General features: G+C 63.4%; 5 non-coding genes across 5 annotated transcripts; all 5 read right to left on the bottom strand.

Annotated features, from left to right (window-relative positions):
• Positions 1–1,109: 1,109 nt before the first annotated feature.
• Positions 1,110–1,228, bottom strand: LOC142865098 (5S ribosomal RNA). Its single transcript, XR_012915400.1, has one exon. It is a non-coding gene; the product is annotated as a 5S ribosomal RNA (ribosomal RNA).
• Positions 1,229–4,769: 3,541 nt separating this feature from the next.
• Positions 4,770–4,888, bottom strand: LOC142865099 (5S ribosomal RNA). The gene has a single exon (XR_012915401.1). It is a non-coding gene; the product is annotated as a 5S ribosomal RNA (ribosomal RNA).
• Positions 4,889–8,438: 3,550 nt separating this feature from the next.
• LOC142865100 (5S ribosomal RNA) lies at positions 8,439–8,557 on the bottom strand. The gene has a single exon (XR_012915402.1). It is a non-coding gene; the product is annotated as a 5S ribosomal RNA (ribosomal RNA).
• Positions 8,558–12,091: 3,534 nt separating this feature from the next.
• On the bottom strand, positions 12,092–12,210 carry LOC142865101 (5S ribosomal RNA). Its single transcript, XR_012915403.1, has one exon. It is a non-coding gene; the product is annotated as a 5S ribosomal RNA (ribosomal RNA).
• Positions 12,211–15,756: 3,546 nt separating this feature from the next.
• Positions 15,757–15,875, bottom strand: LOC142865102 (5S ribosomal RNA). The gene has a single exon (XR_012915404.1). It is a non-coding gene; the product is annotated as a 5S ribosomal RNA (ribosomal RNA).
• Between the last annotated feature and the right edge of the window lie 1,814 nt (positions 15,876–17,689).

Raw genomic sequence — 17,689 nt, forward strand, 5'->3', positions numbered from 1 at the left:
TCAGGCAGGGGCCGAGGAGGAGACGGGCTGGGTAAGGGTTAGGGTTAGAGTAAGGGCACAAGTCACAATCGCAAAGACCTGGAAGCGACCCGAGTGCCCATCGACCCACGAGTGCGTAAATGAAATGTGGCGCGTGGACACCACGGAGTGCTATTCAGCTAGGAGGAGCAGCGGTGAGAGGGCACCTCTCGTGGTTCTCCTGGCCAGAGCTGGAACCCGTTCCAGTAAGCCAGGTAGCCCAAGAATGGACACACGAGCACCACGTGCTCGCGCTCACCAGCAAATGGGTACGAACCGATGGACACCTAAGTGGACACAGAGGAATCACCTTCATCGGGTGGGTGTCGGGCGGGTGGGGGGAGGGGATGGGCATACACCTCCATTAGGAACGGGGTGGGTGCGCACCGACTGGGGGATGGGCGCACTTGAGGCTCTGACCCGAGGGGGGAGGCTGGGAGAGGGCAACGTACCCGACCTTAACATTGGTACCCCCACAATACGCTGGAACAACATCAGAGGTAAATGAATAAGAACACAGGGGGGAGGGGGGCACGGGCAACACATGTCACCTTAATACTTGGACTCCCATCATCTGCTTGAAAAGAGAGAGAAAAGAAAATGCAATCATAGAGATAAGAGACACTTTTTAAACATAATGAATCCGAAGAGAAAAGTAAAAGGAGGCCTGTGGAGCAGGTCTGGTTGTGACTCCGGATCCCCCAACATCAGGTGCCACCACCAAAGATTCCTACGTGTAGCCCATAGAACCCCAAAAGCAACGGGACGAGTTCTGGTCACATACTCCCTCAAAATGACATCCTGGCCTTCTTCTGGAACTCCCTCCCCTCTCAGACTCTCAAGGTTTCCTCCAGCGTGTCGGTTCCCACAGAGCAGACCTTTGGTCTGAGACCTGACAGTCCAGAAGCCACGCATGCTGCCGCGTGACGGCGGTGTCGCGGCTTGGGACAAGAGGAGGCCCCACGGTGCAGGCTGGGGCGCCAGGCACCGCGGCGGGCGCTGAGGGTGGGGGTGACCCCCACCCCGGGCCGCCGACTCGCTCCCAGAAAGGGGACAGAACAAGAGGCAAAACAAAAAAAAAAAAAAGAAGAAGCCTACGGCACCCGGTATTCCCAGGCGGTCTCCCATCCAAGTACTAACCAGGCCCGACCCTGCTTAGCTTCCGAGACCAGACGAGATCGGGCGCGTTCAGGGTGGTGTGGCCCTAGACGGCGGAGGGCGCCCCTGCCCCGCTCAAGAAGCCGAGCCTCTCTGCGCTTCCCCGCCGCCTCCTCCCCCCGCCCCAGGCCCCGCGCCGGCGCTGACCCGCACCGGGCCGGGCCTGTTGAGTTCACCGGCCGGGTCCGGCGGGCTCCGAGGGATGGGGGTGACAGGCGGGGCGGGGCGGGGCGGGGCGGGCAGGGAGCGGCGGGCCGGGGTGGGGGACTGTCTCTCGATACACACACACACACACACACACACACACACTCACACTCACTCACTCACACTCACACAAGATGCGCCTCCACGGCTGGACTCGCCAAGGTGGAGACCTTCCAGCCCCCTTCCTCTCCTCGCCTGGCCCACCCCCAGCTCGTGGCCGCCGCCGCCGCCGCCGCCGCCGCCGCCGCCGCCGATTGCGCACGCGCGGGTCGCCCGCCCTTTGACCCCAGGCAGGGGCCGCCATCCCCACAACCCCTTTCAGCTGCGCCCCCCACCCTGTGGGTGGGCTGCCGCCTATTCCCCCGGGCCCGGGCTGGGGCACAGCGCATGGGGGAGGGGAGCGAGTGTATGGGGCGTCTCTCTCTCTCTCTAGGGATGTGTCCCATGGGTGGGGTGGCGTGGTTTGTGGGGCGCTGAAGAAATCAGTCCCCTCCATCTCCTACCTCTGGAAAACGCCCAAGCCCTTGGAGAACTGCCGGCAACGCGACCGTGGGGGCCGGGAACCTCCTCTGGGTCCTCCTGTGGCCCAGTCCAAGGGGCCTGGGCCTGGCCGGGGCTGCATTAGACCCCGACCACCCTGGCGTGTGGACTCGCTAAAAATCGGCGATTAGATATTGGATTCCAGCTTCATTGAGGTCATTTCACTAATGAGTGCACCGGAAAGAGTTTCCTAATCCATCTGTGAGGGTGGCAACTGAAAGAGAATTTTAAAGCTGACAGAATAGGCGAGGAAAGGCATAGGAGATTTCCACACCCAGTAAGGAAGCCTTTCCCGAAATGGAAGAAAGAAACGAGCAAACAGAAACACCGGTAGCCCGCCAGGATCAGAGTCTGCCCCCGAGAGAAAGTACCCTGACCAGGTTCACCCGTGGGTGGGTGGCGAGCTAGCGGCATTCAGAAGAGCGAGGCCCGCAGTCTGTGCAGAAGACACCTGCACTCGGGTGTGTGTGGCGGCACGATTCACAAGCAGCTCCAGATGTTAAGCCAAGGAGAAGCCAGGGAGTTCCCAACGCCCCAGGTGTCCTCAGCCCACGACTGGCTGCTGGGGGAATGCGAAGCCCGGCTCCTTGTCTCAGAGCCCTTGTCTCAGAGCGGGACAACCAGGAGGTGTGACGTACACCCCGGGGTTCCCAGGAGGATCAGGCTGAAGCTGGGACTTGGCCTGAAAGTGTCCCCTCGCATGGCCACCCCCTTCCCCTTCCTGCTCCTCTACTCCTGGTGCCCCTCCATCCAGGGGCCAGACCTTAAAGAGTCACCCGCAAGAGAATCCTGGTCCCAAAGGAGCCTTCTGGGGGACCCGTGCTGAGAGAGGTTGTGGGCATGGCCCGCTGGGGCTCTGCCCGACCCAGGGCTGAGAGATGCAACCTCCCAGCTCTGGGTCCCTGCAGGGGAAGCGTTGGCAAGCACAGGGCCAGTCCTCCAAAGGCCCAGGTGCAGGGAGCCCAGGCCAAGCAGCCTGTGGAAGAAGCCACCCCGGGAACACGACTGCAGGCCACGGCCCTTCCCACCTCCTCCTCCTCCTCCTCCTGCTCCTCCACCCCCCCCGACCTCCCACCCCCCCACCCCACCCCCCGACATGGCGCAGGGCTCAGAGACACCTCAGACACTTGCTACCCAAAGTGCAAAGGGCATCAGTTGCTCCTCCAAACCCCCCCCCCCTGCCCAGCAGACCGCGTTGTCCAGCCAGCCCCCGGGCCTCCCTGGGGTGCCCAGCACAAAAGTGCAGACAACCACCGGACCCTCAATCTCAGTTTTCGGATGTTTTTGCCACTCTAAGGACCCGCAGGCCAGCTGGGCCTTCTGGCAGGACAGAGAGCCCCGGAATCCGACGTGGAGAGCTGGGTGTACGTCCCCACGAGGAGGCGGTCCCCACCTCCGCGGCTCTCCCCTTGCGGGGGGGAAAAGCAGCCACGGGGCCTCAGAGAAGACACCAGGCTGGGCGCCCGCCCCACAGTGGGGGCACGTCCCCCGCAGGCCACTTAGCGCCGGCCGCCGGCCGGCGGACGGTTGGGTGGCGCGAGACGCTGCGGCCGCCCTGCTACCGGGTCCCTGGGAGGGCGTCCTGGAACCAGCGTCCACACCAAGCCCTTGGAAGGCCCAGGCGACGGAGGAGCCCCGTCAGGCAGGGGCCGAGGACGGTGACGGCCCGGGCGGGGAGGAGCGTGTCAGGCAGGGGCAGAGGACGGTGACAGGTGACAGGCCGGGCGGGAAGGAGTCAGTCAGGCAGGGGCCGAGGAGGAGACGGGCTGGGTAAGGGTTAGGGTTAGAGTCAGGGCACAAGTCACAATCGCAAAGACCTGGAAGCGACCCGAGTGCCCATCGACCCACGAGTGCGTAAATGAAATGTGGCGCGTGGACACCACGGAGTGCTATTCAGCTAGGAGGAGCAGCGGTGAGAGGGCACCTCTCGTGGTTCTCCTGGCCAGAGCTGGAACCCGTTCCAGTAAGCCAGGTAGCCCAAGAATGGACACACGAGCACCACGTGCTCGCGCTCACCAGCAAATGGGTACGAACCGATGGACACCTAAGTGGACACAGAGGAATCACCTTCATCGGGTGGGTGTCGGGCGGGTGGGGGGAGGGGATGGGCATACACCTCCATTAGGAACGGGGTGGGTGCGCACCGACTGGGGGATGGGCGCACTTGAGGCTCTGACCCGAGGGGGGAGGCTGGGAGAGGGCAACGTACCCGACCTTAACATTGGTACCCCCACAATACGCTGGAACAACATCAGAGGTAAATGAATAAGAACACAGGGGGGAGGGGGGCACGGGCAACACATGTCACCTTAATACTTGGACTCCCATCATCTGCTTGAAAAGAGAGAGAAAAGAAAATGCAATCATAGAGATAAGAGACACTTTTTAAAAATAATGAATCCGAAGAGAAAAGTAAAAGGAGGCCTGTGGAGCAGGTCTGGGTGTGACTCCGGATCCCCCAACATCAGGTGCCACCACCAAAGATTCCTACGTGTAGCCCATAGAACCCCAAAAGCAACGGGACGAGTTCTGGTCACATACTCCCTCAAAATGACATCCTGGCCTTCTTCTGGAACTCCCTCCCCTCTCAGACTCTCAAGGTTTCCTCCAGCGTGTCGGTTCCCACAGAGCAGACCTTTGGTCTGAGACCTGACAGTCCAGAAGCCACGCATGCTGCCGCGTGACGGCGGTGTCGCGGCTTGGGACAAGAGGAGGCCCCACGGTGCGGGCTGGGGCGCCAGGCACCGCGGCGGGCGCTGAGGGTGGGGGTGACCCCCACCCCGGGCCGCCGACTCGCTCCCAGAAAGGGGACAGAACAAGAGGCAAAACAAAAAAAAAAAAGAAGAAGAAGCCTACGGCACCCGGTATTCCCAGGCGGTCTCCCATCCAAGTACTAACCAGGCCCGACCCTGCTTAGCTTCCGAGACCAGACGAGATCGGGCGCGTTCAGGGTGGTGTGGCCCTAGACGGCGGAGGGCGCCCCTGCCCCGCTCAAGAAGCCGAGCCTCTCTGCGCTTCCCCGCCGCCTCCTCCCCCCGCCCCAGGCCCCGCGCCGGCGCTGACCCGCACCGGGCCGGGCCTGTTGAGTTCACCGGCCGGGTCCGGCGGGCTCCGAGGGACGGGGGTGACAGGCGGGGCGGGGCGGGGCGGGCAGGGAGCGGCGGGCCGGGGTGGGGGGCTGTCTCTCTATACACACACACACACACACACACACACACACACTCACACTCACACTCACTCACTCACACTCACACAAGATGCGCCTCCACGGCTGGACTCGCCAAGGTGGAGACCTTCCAGCCCCCTTCCTCTCCTCGCCTGGCCCACCCCCAGCTCGTGGCCGCCGCCGCCGCCGCCGCCGCCGCCGCCGCCGCCGCCGCCGATTGCGCACGCGCGGGTCGCCCGCCCTTTGACCCCAGGCAGGGGCCGCCATCCCCACAACCCCTTTCAGCTGCGCCCCCCACCCTGTGGGTGGGCTGCCGCCTATTCCCCCGGGCCCGGGCTGGGGCACAGCGCATGGGGGAGGGGAGCGAGTGTATGGGGCGTCTCTCTCTCTCTCTAGGGATGTGTCCCATGGGTGGGGTGGCGTGGTTTGTGGGGCGCTGAAGAAATCAGTCCCCTCCATCTCCTACCTCTGGAAAACGCCCAAGCCCTTGGAGAACTGCCGGCAACGCGACCGTGGGGGCCGGGAACCTCCTCTGGGTCCTCCTGTGGCCCAGTCCAAGGGGCCTGGGCCTGGCCGGGGCTGCATTAGACCCCGACCACCCTGGCGTGTGGACTCGCTAAAAATCGGCGATTAGATATTGGATTCCAGCTTCATTGAGGTCATTTCACTAATGAGTGCACCGGAAAGAGTTTCCTAATCCATCTGTGAGGGTGGCAACTGAAAGAGAATTTTAAAGCTGACAGAATAGGCGAGGAAAGGCATAGGAGATTTCCACACCCAGTAAGGAAGCCTTTCCCGAAATGGAAGAAAGAAACGAGCAAACAGAAACACCGGTAGCCCGCCAGGATCAGAGTCTGCCCCCGAGAGAAAGTACCCTGACCAGGTTCACCCGTGGGTGGGTGGCGAGCTAGCGGCATTCAGAAGAGCGAGGCCCGCAGTCTGTGCAGAAGACACCTGCACTCGGGTGTGTGTGGCGGCACGATTCACAAGCAGCTCCAGATGTTAAGCCAAGGAGAAGCCAGGGAGTTCCCAACGCCCCAGGTGTCCTCAGCCCACGACTGGCTGCTGGGGGAATGCGAAGCCCGGCTCCTTGTCTCAGAGCCCTTGTCTCAGAGCGGGACAACCAGGAGGTGTGACGTACACCCCGGGGTTCCCAGGAGGATCAGGCTGAAGCTGGGACTTGGCCTGAAAGTGTCCCCTCGCATGGCCACCCCCTTCCCCTTCCTGCTCCTCTACTCCTGGTGCCCCTCCATCCAGGGGCCAGACCTTAAAGAGTCACCCGCAAGAGAATCCTGGTCCCAAAGGAGCCTTCTGGGGGACCCGTGCTGAGAGAGGTTGTGGGCATGGCCCGCTGGGGCTCTGCCCGACCCAGGGCTGAGAGATGCAACCTCCCAGCTCTGGGTCCCTGCAGGGGAAGCGTTGGCAAGCACAGGGCCAGTCCTCCAAAGGCCCAGGTGCAGGGAGCCCAGGCCAAGCAGCCTGTGGAAGAAGCCACCCCGGGAACACGACTGCAGGCCACGGCCCTTCCCACCTCCTCCTCCTCCTCCTCCTGCTCCTCCACCCCCCCCGACCTCCCACCCCCCCACCCCACCCCCCGACATGGCGCAGGGCTCAGAGACACCTCAGACACTTGCTACCCAAAGTGCAAAGGGCATCAGTTGCTCCTCCAAACCCCCCCCCCCTGCCCAGCAGACCGCGTTGTCCAGCCAGCCCCCGGGCCTCCCTGGGGTGCCCAGCACAAAAGTGCAGACAACCACCGGACCCTCAATCTCAGTTTTCGGATGTTTTTGCCACTCTAAGGACCCGCAGGCCAGCTGGGCCTTCTGGCAGGACAGAGAGCCCCGGAATCCGACGTGGAGAGCTGGGTGTACGTCCCCACGAGGAGGCGGTCCCCACCTCCGCGGCTCTCCCCTTGCGGGGGGGAAAAGCAGCCACGGGGCCTCAGAGAAGACACCAGGCTGGGCGCCCGCCCCACAGTGGGGGCACGTCCCCCGCAGGCCACTTAGCGCCGGCCGCCGGCCGGCGGACGGTTGGGTGGCGCGAGACGCTGCGGCCGCCCTGCTACCGGGTCCCTGGGAGGGCGTCCTGGAACCAGCGTCCACACCAAGCCCTTGGAAGGCCCAGGCGACGGAGGAGCCCCGTCAGGCAGGGGCCGAGGACGGTGACGGCCCGGGCGGGGAGGAGCGTGTCAGGCAGGGGCAGAGGACGGTGACAGGTGACAGGCCGGGCGGGAAGGAGTCAGTCAGGCAGGGGCCGAGGAGGAGACGGGCTGGGTAAGGGTTAGGGTTAGAGTCAGGGCACAAGTCACAATCGCAAAGACCTGGAAGCGACCCGAGTGCCCATCGACCCACGAGTGCGTAAATGAAATGTGGCGCGTGGACACCACGGAGTGCTATTCAGCTAGGAGGAGCAGCGGTGAGAGGGCACCTCTCGTGGTTCTCCTGGCCAGAGCTGGAACCCGTTCCAGTAAGCCAGGTAGCCCAAGAATGGACACACGAGCACCACGTGCTCGCGCTCACCAGCAAATGGGTACGAACCGATGGACACCTAAGTGGACACAGAGGAATCACCTTCATCGGGTGGGTGTCGGGCGGGTGGGGGGAGGGGATGGGCATACACCTCCATTAGGAACGGGGTGGGTGCGCACCGACTGGGGGATGGGCGCACTTGAGGCTCTGACCCGAGGGGGGAGGCTGGGAGAGGGCAACGTACCCGACCTTAACATTGGTACCCCCACAATACGCTGGAACAACATCAGAGGTAAATGAATAAGAACACAGGGGGGAGGGGGGCACGGGCAACACATGTCACCTTAATACTTGGACTCCCATCATCTGCTTGAAAAGAGAGAGAAAAGAAAATGCAATCATAGAGATAAGAGACACTTTTTAAAAATAATGAATCCGAAGAGAAAAGTAAAAGGAGGCCTGTGGAGCAGGTCTGGGTGTGACTCCGGATCCCCCAACATCAGGTGCCACCACCAAAGATTCCTACGTGTAGCCCATAGAACCCCAAAAGCAACGGGACGAGTTCTGGTCACATACTCCCTCAAAATGACATCCTGGCCTTCTTCTGGAACTCCCTCCCCTCTCAGACTCTCAAGGTTTCCTCCAGCGTGTCGGTTCCCACAGAGCAGACCTTTGGTCTGAGACCTGACAGTCCAGAAGCCACGCATGCTGCCGCGTGACGGCGGTGTCGCGGCTTGGGACAAGAGGAGGCCCCACGGTGCGGGCTGGGGCGCCAGGCACCGCGGCGGGCGCTGAGGGTGGGGGTGACCCCCACCCCGGGCCGCCGACTCGCTCCCAGAAAGGGGACAGAACAAGAGGCAAAACAAAAAAAAAAAAGAAGAAGAAGCCTACGGCACCCGGTATTCCCAGGCGGTCTCCCATCCAAGTACTAACCAGGCCCGACCCTGCTTAGCTTCCGAGACCAGACGAGATCGGGCGCGTTCAGGGTGGTGTGGCCCTAGACGGCGGAGGGCGCCCCTGCCCCGCTCAAGAAGCCGAGCCTCTCTGCGCTTCCCCGCCGCCTCCTCCCCCCGCCCCAGGCCCCGCGCCGGCGCTGACCCGCACCGGGCCGGGCCTGTTGAGTTCACCGGCCGGGTCCGGCGGGCTCCGAGGGACGGGGGTGACAGGCGGGGCGGGGCGGGGCGGGCAGGGAGCGGCGGGCCGGGGTGGGGGGCTGTCTCTCTATACACACACACACACACACACACACACACACACTCACACTCACACTCACTCACTCACACTCACACAAGATGCGCCTCCACGGCTGGACTCGCCAAGGTGGAGACCTTCCAGCCCCCTTCCTCTCCTCGCCTGGCCCACCCCCAGCTCGTGGCCGCCGCCGCCGCCGCCGCCGCCGCCGATTGCGCACGCGCGGGTCGCCCGCCCTTTGACCCCAGGCAGGGTCCGCCATCCCCGACAACCCCTTTCAGCTGCGCCCCCCACCCTGTGGGTGGGCTGCCGCCTATTCCCCCGGGCCCGGGCTGGGGCACAGCGCATGGGGGAGGGGAGCGAGTGTATGGGGCGTCTCTCTCTCTCTCTAGGGATGTGTCCCATGGGTGGGGTGGCGTGGTTTGTGGGGCGCTGAAGAAATCAGTCCCCTCCATCTCCTACCTCTGGAAAACGCCCAAGCCCTTGGAGAACTGCCGGCAACGCGACCGTGGGGGCCGGGACCCTCCTCTGTGTCCTCCTGTGGCCCAGTCCAAGGGGCCTGGGCCTGGCCGGGGCTGCATTGGACCCCGACCACCCTGGCGTGTGGACTCGCTAAAAATCGGCGATTAGATATTGGATTCCAGCTTCATTGAGGTCATTTCACTAATGAGTGCACCGGAAAGAGTTTCCTAATCCATCTGTGAGGGTGGCAACTGAAAGAGAATTTTAAAGCTGACAGAATAGGCGAGGAAAGGCATAGGAGATTTCCACACCCAGTAAGGAAGCCTTTCCCGAAATGGAAGAAAGAAACGAGCAAACAGAAACACCGGTAGCCCGCCAGGATCAGAGTCTGCCCCCGAGAGAAAGTACCCTGACCAGGTTCACCCGTGGGTGGGTGGCGAGCTAGCGGCATTCAGAAGAGCGAGGCCCGCAGTCTGTGCAGAAGACACCTGCACTCGGGTGTGTGTGGCGGCACGATTCACAAGCAGCTCCAGATGTTAAGCCAAGGAGAAGCCAGGGAGTTCCCAACGCCCCAGGTGTCCTCAGCCCACGACTGGCTGCTGGGGGAATGCGAAGCCCGGCTCCTTGTCTCAGAGCCCTTGTCTCAGAGCGGGACAACCAGGAGGTGTGACGTACACCCCGGGGTTCCCAGGAGGATCAGGCTGAAGCTGGGACTTGGCCTGAAAGTGTCCCCTCGCATGGCCACCCCCTTCCCCTTCCTGCTCCTCTACTCCTGGTGCCCCTCCATCCAGGGGCCAGACCTTAAAGAGTCACCCGCAAGAGAATCCTGGTCCCAAAGGAGCCTTCTGGGGGACCCGTGCTGAGAGAGGTTGTGGGCATGGCCCGCTGGGGCTCTGCCCGACCCAGGGCTGAGAGATGCAACCTCCCAGCTCTGGGTCCCTGCAGGGGAAGCGTTGGCAAGCACAGGGCCAGTCCTCCAAAGGCCCAGGTGCAGGGAGCCCAGGCCAAGCAGCCTGTGGAAGAAGCCACCCCGGGAACACGACTGCAGGCCACGGCCCTTCCCACCTCCTCCTCCTCCTCCTCCTGCTCCTCCACCCCCCCCGACCTCCCACCCCCCCACCCCACCCCCCGACATGGCGCAGGGCTCAGAGACACCTCAGACACTTGCTACCCAAAGTGCAAAGGGCATCAGTTGCTCCTCCAAACCCCCCCCCTGCCCAGCAGACCGCGTTGTCCAGCCAGCCCCCGGGCCTCCCTGGGGTGCCCAGCACAAAAGTGCAGACAACCACCGGACCCTCAATCTCAGTTTTCGGATGTTTTTGCCACTCTAAGGACCCGCAGGCCAGCTGGGCCTTCTGGCAGGACAGAGAGCCCCGGAATCCGACGTGGAGAGCTGGGTGTACGTCCCCACGAGGAGGCGGTCCCCACCTCCGCGGCTCTCCCCTTGCGGGGGGGAAAAGCAGCCACGGGGCCTCAGAGAAGACACCAGGCTGGGCGCCCGCCCCACAGTGGGGGCACGTCCCCCGCAGGCCACTTAGCGCCGGCCGCCGGCCGGCGGACGGTTGGGTGGCGCGAGACGCTGCGGCCGCCCTGCTACCGGGTCCCTGGGAGGGCGTCCTGGAACCAGCGTCCACACCAAGCCCTTGGAAGGCCCAGGCGACGGAGGAGCCCCGTCAGGCAGGGGCCGAGGACGGTGACGGCCCGGGCGGGGAGGAGCGTGTCAGGCAGGGGCAGAGGACGGTGACAGGTGACAGGCCGGGCGGGAAGGAGTCAGTCAGGCAGGGGCCGAGGAGGAGACGGGCTGGGTAAGGGTTAGGGTTAGAGTCAGGGCACAAGTCACAATCGCAAAGACCTGGAAGCGACCCGAGTGCCCATCGACCCACGAGTGCGTAAATGAAATGTGGCGCGTGGACACCACGGAGTGCTATTCAGCTAGGAGGAGCAGCGGTGAGAGGGCACCTCTCGTGGTTCTCCTGGCCAGAGCTGGAACCCGTTCCAGTAAGCCAGGTAGCCCAAGAATGGACACACGAGCACCACGTGCTCGCGCTCACCAGCAAATGGGTACGAACCGATGGACACCTAAGTGGACACAGAGGAATCACCTTCATCGGGTGGGTGTCGGGCGGGTGGGGGGAGGGGATGGGCATACACCTCCATTAGGAATGGGGTGGGTGCGCACCGACTGGGGGATGGGCGCACTTGAGGCTCTGACCCGAGGGGGGAGGCTGGGAGAGGGCAACGTACCCGACCTTAACATTGGTACCCCCACAATACGCTGGAACAACATCAGAGGTAAATGAATAAGAACACAGGGGGGAGGGGGGCACGGGCAACACATGTCACCTTAATACTTGGACTCCCATCATCTGCTTGAAAAGAGAGAGAAAAGAAAATGCAATCATAGAGATAAGAGACACTTTTTAAAAATAATGAATCCGAAGAGAAAAGTAAAAGGAGGCCTGTGGAGCAGGTCTGGGTGTGACTCCGGATCCCCCAACATCAGGTGCCACCACCAAAGATTCCTACGTGTAGCCCATAGAACCCCAAAAGCAACGGGACGAGTTCTGGTCACATACTCCCTCAAAATGACATCCTGGCCTTCTTCTGGAACTCCCTCCCCTCTCAGACTCTCAAGGTTTCCTCCAGCGTGTCGGTTCCCACAGAGCAGACCTTTGGTCTGAGACCTGACAGTCCAGAAGCCACGCATGCTGCCGCGTGACGGCGGTGTCGCGGCTTGGGACAAGAGGAGGCCCCACGGTGCGGGCTGGGGCGCCAGGCACCGCGGCGGGCGCTGAGGGTGGGGGTGACCCCCACCCCGGGCCGCCGACTCGCTCCCAGAAAGGGGACAGAACAAGAGGCAAAACAAAAAAAAAAAAGAAGAAGAAGCCTACGGCACCCGGTATTCCCAGGCGGTCTCCCATCCAAGTACTAACCAGGCCCGACCCTGCTTAGCTTCCGAGACCAGACGAGATCGGGCGCGTTCAGGGTGGTGTGGCCCTAGACGGCGGAGGGCGCCCCTGCCCCGCTCAAGAAGCCGAGCCTCTCTGCGCTTCCCCGCCGCCTCCTCCCCCCGCCCCAGGCCCCGCGCCGGCGCTGACCCGCACCGGGCCGGGCCTGTTGAGTTCACCGGCCGGGTCCGGCGGGCTCCGAGGGACGGGGGTGACAGGCGGGGCCGGGCGGGGCGGGGCGGGGCGGGCAGGGAGCGGCGGGCCGGGGTGGGGGGCTGTCTCTCTATACACACACACACACACACACACACACACACACTCACACTCACACTCACTCACTCACACTCACACAAGATGCGCCTCCACGGCTGGACTCGCCAAGGTGGAGACCTTCCAGCCCCCTTCCTCTCCTCGCCTGGCCCACCCCCAGCTCGTGGCCGCCGCCGCCGCCGCCGCCGCCGCCGATTGCGCACGCGCGGGTCGCCCGCCCTTTGACCCCAGGCAGGGTCCGCCATCCCCGACAACCCCTTTCAGCTGCGCCCCCCACCCTGTGGGTGGGCTGCCGCCTATTCCCCCGGGCCCGGGCTGGGGCACAGCGCATGGGGGAGGGGAGCGAGTGTATGGGGCGTCTCTCTCTCTCTCTAGGGATGTGTCCCATGGGTGGGGTGGCGTGGTTTGTGGGGCGCTGAAGAAATCAGTCCCCTCCATCTCCTACCTCTGGAAAACGCCCAAGCCCTTGGAGAACTGCCGGCAACGCGACCGTGGGGGCCGGGACCCTCCTCTGTGTCCTCCTGTGGCCCAGTCCAAGGGGCCTGGGCCTGGCCGGGGCTGCATTGGACCCCGACCACCCTGGCGTGTGGACTCGCTAAAAATCGGCGATTAGATATTGGATTCCAGCTTCATTGAGGTCATTTCACTAATGAGTGCACCGGAAAGAGTTTCCTAATCCATCTGTGAGGGTGGCAACTGAAAGAGAATTTTAAAGCTGACAGAATAGGCGAGGAAAGGCATAGGAGATTTCCACACCCAGTAAGGAAGCCTTTCCCGAAATGGAAGAAAGAAACGAGCAAACAGAAACACCGGTAGCCCGCCAGGATCAGAGTCTGCCGCCGAGAGAAAGTACCCTGACCAGGTTCACCCGTGGGTGGGTGGCGAGCTAGCGGCATTCAGAAGAGCGAGGCCCGCAGTCTGTGCAGAAGACACCTGCACTCGGGTGTGTGTGGCGGCACGATTCACAAGCAGCTCCAGATGTTAAGCCAAGGAGAAGCCAGGGAGTTCCCAACGCCCCAGGTGTCCTCAGCCCATGACTGGCTGCTGGGGGAATGCGAAGCCCGGCTCCTTGTCTCAGAGCCCTTGTCTCAGAGCGGGACAACCAGGAGGTGTGACGTACACCCCGGGGTTCCCAGGAGGATCAGGCTGAAGCTGGGACTTGGCCTGAAAGTGTCCCCTCGCATGGCCACCCCCTTCCCCTTCCTGCTCCTCTACTCCTGGTGCCCCTCCATCCAGGGGCCAGACCTTAAAGAGTCACCCGCAAGAGAATCCTGGTCCCAAAGGAGCCTTCTGGGGGACCCGTGCTGAGAGAGGTTGTGGGCATGGCCCGCTGGGGCTCTGCCCGACCCAGGGCTGGGAGATGCAACCTCCCAGCTCTGGGTCCCTGCAGGGGAAGCGTTGGCAAGCACAGGGCCAGTCCTCCAAAGGCCCAGGTGCAGGGAGCCCAGGCCAAGCAGCCTGTGGAAGAAGCCACCCCGGGAACACGACTGCAGGCCACGGCCCTTCCCACCTCCTCCTCCTCCTCCTCCTGCTCCTCCACCCCCCCCGACCTCCCACCCCCCCACCCCACCCCCCGACATGGCGCAGGGCTCAGAGACACCTCAGACACTTGCTACCCAAAGTGCAAAGGGCATCAGTTGCTCCTCCAAACCCCCCCCCCCTGCCCAGCAGACCGCGTTGTCCAGCCAGCCCCCGGGCCTCCCTGGGGTGCCCAGCACAAAAGTGCAGACAACCACCGGACCCTCAATCTCAGTTTTCGGATGTTTTTGCCACTCTAAGGACCCGCAGGCCAGCTGGGCCTTCTGGCAGGACAGAGAGCCCCGGAATCCGACGTGGAGAGCTGGGTGTACGTCCCCACGAGGAGGCGGTCCCCACCTCCGCGGCTCTCCCCTTGCGGGGGGGAAAAGCAGCCACGGGGCCTCAGAGAAGACACCAGGCTGGGCGCCCGCCCCACAGTGGGGGCACGTCCCCCGCAGGCCACTTAGCGCCGGCCGCCGGCCGGCGGACGGTTGGGTGGCGCGAGACGCTGCGGCCGCCCTGCTACCGGGTCCCTGGGAGGGCGTCCTGGAACCAGCGTCCACACCAAGCCCTTGGAAGGCCCAGGCGACGGAGGAGCCCCGTCAGGCAGGGGCCGAGGACGGTGACGGCCCGGGCGGGGAGGAGCGTGTCAGGCAGGGGCAGAGGACGGTGACAGGTGACAGGCCGGGCGGGAAGGAGTCAGTCAGGCAGGGGCCGAGGAGGAGACGGGCTGGGTAAGGGTTAGGGTTAGAGTCAGGGCACAAGTCACAATCGCAAAGACCTGGAAGCGACCCGAGTGCCCATCGACCCACGAGTGCGTAAATGAAATGTGGCGCGTGGACACCACGGAGTGCTATTCAGCTAGGAGGAGCAGCGGTGAGAGGGCACCTCTCGTGGTTCTCCTGGCCAGAGCTGGAACCCGTTCCAGTAAGCCAGGTAGCCCAAGAATGGACACACGAGCACCACGTGCTCGCGCTCACCAGCAAATGGGTACGAACCGATGGACACCTAAGTGGACACAGAGGAATCACCTTCATCGGGTGGGTGTCGGGCGGGTGGGGGGAGGGGATGGGCATACACCTCCATTAGGAATGGGGTGGGTGCGCACCGACTGGGGGATGGGCGCACTTGAGGCTCTGACCCGAGGGGGGAGGCTGGGAGAGGGCAACGTACCCGACCTTAACATTGGTACCCCCACAATACGCTGGAACAACATCAGAGGTAAATGAATAAGAACACAGGGGGGAGGGGGGCACGGGCAACACATGTCACCTTAATACTTGGACTCCCATCATCTGCTTGAAAAGAGAGAGAAAAGAAAATGCAATCATAGAGATAAGAGACACTTTTTAAAAATAATGAATCCGAAGAGAAAAGTAAAAGGAGGCCTGTGGAGCAGGTCTGGGTGTGACTCCGGATCCCCCAACATCAGGTGCCACCACCAAAGATTCCTACGTGTAGCCCATAGAACCCCAAAAGCAACGGGACGAGTTCTGGTCACATACTCCCTCAAAATGACATCCTGGCCTTCTTCTGGAACTCCCTCCCCTCTCAGACTCTCAAGGTTTCCTCCAGCGTGTCGGTTCCCACAGAGCAGACCTTTGGTCTGAGACCTGACAGTCCAGAAGCCACGCATGCTGCCGCGTGACGGCGGTGTCGCGGCTTGGGACAAGAGGAGGCCCCACGGTGCGGGCTGGGGCGCCAGGCACCGCGGCGGGCGCTGAGGGTGGGGGTGACCCCCACCCCGGGCCGCCGACTCGCTCCCAGAAAGGGGACAGAACAAGAGGCAAAACAAAAAAAAAAAAGAAGAAGAAGCCTACGGCACCCGGTATTCCCAGGCGGTCTCCCATCCAAGTACTAACCAGGCCCGACCCTGCTTAGCTTCCGAGACCAGACGAGATCGGGCGCGTTCAGGGTGGTGTGGCCCTAGACGGCGGAGGGCGCCCCTGCCCCGCTCAAGAAGCCGAGCCTCTCTGCGCTTCCCCGCCGCCTCCTCCCCCCGCCCCAGGCCCCGCGCCGGCGCTGACCCGCACCGGGCCGGGCCTGTTGAGTTCACCGGCCGGGTCCGGCGGGCTCCGAGGGACGGGGGTGACAGGCGGGGCGGGGCGGGGCGGGCAGGGAGCGGCGGGCCGGGGTGGGGGGCTGTCTCTCTATACACACACACACACACACACACACACACACACTCACACTCACACTCACTCACTCACACTCACACAAGATGCGCCTCCACGGCTGGACTCGCCAAGGTGGAGACCTTCCAGCCCCCTTCCTCTCCTCGCCTGGCCCACCCCCAGCTCGTGGCCGCCGCCGCCGCCGCCGCCGCCGCCGATTGCGCACGCGCGGGTCGCCCGCCCTTTGACCCCAGGCAGGGTCCGCCATCCCCGACAACCCCTTTCAGCTGCGCCCCCCACCCTGTGGGTGGGCTGCCGCCTATTCCCCCGGGCCCGGGCTGGGGCACAGCGCATGGGGGAGGGGAGCGAGTGTATGGGGCGTCTCTCTCTCTCTCTAGGGATGTGTCCCATGGGTGGGGTGGCGTGGTTAGTGGGGCGCTGAAGAAATCAGTCCCCTCCATCTCCTACCTCTGGAAAACGCCCAAGCCCTTGGAGAACTGCCGGCAACGCGACCGTGGGGGCCGGGACCCTCCTCTGTGTCCTCCTGTGGCCCAGTCCAAGGGGCCTGGGCCTGGCCGGGGCTGCATTGGACCCCGACCACCCTGGCGTGTGGACTCGCTAAAAATCGGCGATTAGATATTGGATTCCAGCTTCATTGAGGTCATTTCACTAATGAGTGCACCGGAAAGAGTTTCCTCATCCATCTGTGAGGGTGGCAACTGAAAGAGAATTTTAAAGCTGACAGAATAGGCGAGGAAAGGCATAGGAGATTTCCACACCCAGTAAGGAAGCCTTTCCCGAAATGGAAGAAAGAAACGAGCAAACAGAAACACCGGTAGCCCGCCAGGATCAGAGTCTGCCCCCGAGAGAAAGTACCCTGACCAGGTTCACCCGTGGGTGGGTGGCGAGCTAGCGGCATTCAGAAGAGCGAGGCCCGCAGTCTGTGCAGAAGACACCTGCACTCGGGTGTGTGTGGCGGCACGATTCACAAGCAGCTCCAGATGTTAAGCCAAGGAGAAGCCAGGGAGTTCCCAACGCCCCAGGTGTCCTCAGCCCACGACTGGCTGCTGGGGGAATGCGAAGCCCGGCTCCTTGTCTCAGAGCGGGACAACCAGGAGGTGTGACGTACACCCCGGGGTTCCCAGGAGGATCAGGCTGAAGCTGGGACTTGGCCTGAAAGTGTCCCCTCGCACGGCCACCCCCTTCCCCTTCCTGCTCCTCTACTCCTGGTGCCCCTCCATCCAGGGGCCAGACCTTAAAGAGTCACCCGCAAGAGAATCCTGGTCCCAAAGGAGCCTTCTGGGGGACCCGTGCTGAGAGAGGTTGTGGGCATGGCCCGCTGGGGCTCTGCCCGACCCAGGGCTGAGAGATGCAACCTCCCAGCTCTGGGTCCCTGCAGGGGAAGCGTTGGCAAGCACAGGGCCAGTCCTCCAAAGGCCCAGGTGCAGGGAGCCCAGGCCAAGCAGCCTGTGGAAGAAGCCACCCCGGGAACACGACTGCAGGCCACGGCCCTTCCCACCTCCTCCTCCTCCTCCTCCTCCTCCTGCTCCTCCACCCCCCCGACCTCCCACCCCCCCCCCGACATGGCGCAGGGCTCAGAGACACCTCAGACACTTGCTACCCAAAGTGCAA

The sequence above is a fragment of the Microcebus murinus genome, chromosome 28 (genome assembly GCF_040939455.1).
Source record: "Microcebus murinus isolate Inina chromosome 28, M.murinus_Inina_mat1.0, whole genome shotgun sequence".
In the NCBI taxonomy this organism is placed as follows: Eukaryota; Metazoa; Chordata; class Mammalia; order Primates; family Cheirogaleidae; genus Microcebus; species Microcebus murinus.